Raw genomic sequence first — 3463 nt, 5'->3', positions numbered from 1 at the left:
TGAATGTGGGGATTTTTTCTCCCACTGTGTAGCTTTACTTGACATTCATTGAAGTCATAGGGCAGCTAGATGATGCAATATATAGGGCCAAGCCTGGGGTTGGAATCAGGAAGATCCCTCTTCTTGAGTTCAAATCTGATCTCAGTCACTTAATTGTGTTACCTCGAGGCAAGTCACTTAATACTGTTTGCTCTAGTTTCCTCATCTACAAAATAAACTGGAGAAGGAAACAGTAAACCACTCCAATATCTTCGCCAAACAAAACAAAACAAAAACCCCAAATGGGGTCACTATGGGTTGCACATAACTGAAAAACGATTAAACAACAATAAGGTCCTACTATGATGACCTTTTTGAAGCATCAAGTAACCTTGATTTCTTAAGTATTGTACCAGAAAAGCACAAACTCTGGTAAACCCTATGGTACTAGGAATAAGAATAACAGCAGCAAATTTTTACATAACACTTCTTTATTCTTTAATTTTTTTCTTCCAATCAACAAGACCCTTTTCTTCATATGTTCCTTTCACCCACTAGAAAAAAAAAAGAAAAGAAAAACAAAATTCCTGTACATGAATAATGAAGCACAACATATTTCTATATTGGTCATATTTTAAAAAGCGCACATTCTGCATACTAGTCCCTCGTTTCTCTGTCAGCTGGTAGGCAGCATTCAAAATCATCAGTCCTTTTTAGCATCTTGGCTGATCAGACTTAATTACACCTTCCAAAATTGTTCATTTTTACATTGTTGTTATGGTAGAAATTGTTCTCCTGGATCTTCTCATTTCAATCTGCATCAGTTCAAAGGAAAGGTCAAGGGATGCCTGCCCCCTTCTCCTTTCCCCACTTTATATCTGTTGTTCAGCCTGGTTTCATCTCCACAGAACAAGATTGCTCTTTCCCCCCTTCTCCTGTGTCTCACCCCCACTTGTCCTGTCTCATTTTACATATTGTCTTCCCCATTAGATTAGAAGCTTCTTGGGGACAAGGACTGTTTAGCATTTTATTAATTATACCCCAGCTTTTAGCGCAGAGATTGCCATGTCTCTAGGTGCTTAATAAATATTTATTGGATTGAATTTATTTTGACTTCTGCTTACACCTTGAAATAATCAATGCTTCCTCTGCTCAATTCCTCTCCTCCTTTCCGTTCCCCACGAACGTTTCTTTCCTTCGTGTAAGACCACCTTGGAAGTAATGTTTCTATTTAAAACTAGAAAGAATTTGGCAGTCACCTCATTTGTCATCCTCATTCTACAGATGAAAAACTGAAACTTTTGAGTTATAGAGGAAATGAATTCAGATCTCAGGCCTGCTAATCCCTAGCAAACTATTTTACCATTCTGTGGTTTCTCCTTTGGGTGGGAAAAAAAAAGATAAGAGGTTAGATTAGATAGTATCTAACTTCTCTGGCCTTTTTATGATACCATGATGCCCTCAGCACCCACATCCAGTGCTCTTTCTCTTACTATGATGTTGGCAGCTTCTCCAAGACCACACCCATGGTATGACGCCACGTGGGAGATTTGATAGTTTTAACAGGAACACAGATTGTTCCAGAGGACAAAAATCTTAAATTCCCCTAAGCATTCTTTGAGAGACCTGAAAACAATTGAGTTATAAATAGGGCTCTCCTCTTCCCGCCAGCCCAGCAAAAGAGTATTTCTAGTTTTATTTTTCCCACTTGATTTATTTTTATTTTAAATGTCAACTGCAAACTGAAAATTGTATGTAGAGAAAAAATCGAAAATCTTTTCAAATATTTCACACTAGTCTAGGTGCTGGGGTTTAAATTGGCCTCCCGGTAGTTCCTCAGGTCTTCTACAATAATCATTTAGCTGTATAAAAGATAAGTTGGATCAAAATTCTAAATTTGGTGCTTTGGTAAGCAATAAGTTGATTTCTTAAAGGCATTTCTCAGGGCATCCCTCTTGTTGATAATTTGTTAATAACTCCCAAAGTAGGATGATTTGTTTTGTGTCAGAAACACATTCTTGGTGAGAATAGGAGGGTTTATTATCACAGACTCAGATTTACTGATTGAATTTCACCGTTTTTAAAATTGATTTTTTAAAATTTTCAAAACATATGCAAGCGTAATTTTTCAACATTGACCCTTGAAAAACCTTGTGTTCCTGTTTCCCCCCTCCTTCTCTCCATTCCCTCCCCTAGATGGCATGTAATCCAAGATATGTTAAACATGGTAAAAATATATGTTAAATCCAAAATAGGCATACATATTTATACAATTATCTTGTGGAACAACAAAAAAATAGTTTTAAAAATGAGAAAAAATAAAATTGCAGCAAACCACAACAAAGAAAGTGAAAATGCTATATTGTGATCCACCCTCAATTCCCACAGTCCTCTCTGTGGGTGTTGTCTCTCTTCATCACAGGTCTATTGAAACTGGCCTGAATCATCTCATTGTTGAAAAGAGCCACATTCATCAGAATTGGTCATCATATAAACTTGTTGCAGTGTCACCAATTTTTTATTTGATTCAAATTGTATTCCAAAAACTACTTTAGGCCTCAGTTTTCCATCAGAAAAAATGGGAGGAATAATCTTAGTTTTCTTTGACTTTTCAAGGATTTCACAGGAAATAAAAGTGGGTTCATAAAGGTAAGAGTAATGACTTACAATGATAATAATAGAAGTTATGTTCAAATTAGGAGAGAAAACAGTAAACTGAAGGGTCAGCTTTCCAGATGGTCTTTAAGCTAACCTAACTCTTCTGAAGAATTATGCAGGAGGAGGGATGTTTGCCTTCCAGTCAGATTGGGCTATAGATGCATTGCCTTCCAACAGTGATAGATATCAGATGATTATTACAGAAGAATAGGTACTCTTTTCTCCATTTCTCCTTTTTTCTTTCAAACTCTGTTAGGATCAAATGGAATGAAGTGAAATCTCAGCTAGTTTGCCAACCTCACTCTAAACTAGCCCAGGGGTTAAAGCAATCTCCTTATTACGGAATGAAAGCAGCACCCCTAAAGAAAACCCCTGTGGATCTGTGGTGGGGGTTAGGCACAGGCAGAATCCCTAACGGTCATTTTTAGCACCTGAGGCAATCTCTTTTTCCTCCGCTAGGAAAAAGCAGCACCACTCGGGGTCCGCTTCAAGTCAACTTTGTAATTGTTGATGTGAAAGTAGTTTAAGAAGTAATTAAGAGAAATTCTGTTGATTGGGAGGGAGAATTCATTACATTAACAGTTTAGAAAGTAAAATATCAATAGTTGGACTCTTCACTCTCCCTTACCTTACTTGTTGATCTATCTAAGCATTTATTAAGCACCTATTGTGTGCTAAGCACTATGTTAAGTGCTAGGAATAAAGAAAGAAGCAAAAGACCGCCCTCCAAGAAACTTACAGTCTAATTAGGGGAGATAACAAGCAAATATATATATATATATATATATATATATATATATATATACACACATATGTAGAAATAAAA

Source organism: Sarcophilus harrisii, chromosome 4 (assembly GCF_902635505.1).
Source record: "Sarcophilus harrisii chromosome 4, mSarHar1.11, whole genome shotgun sequence".
Classification (NCBI taxonomy): domain Eukaryota; kingdom Metazoa; phylum Chordata; class Mammalia; order Dasyuromorphia; family Dasyuridae; genus Sarcophilus; species Sarcophilus harrisii.
Note: the sequence above shows the minus strand (reverse complement) of the source record.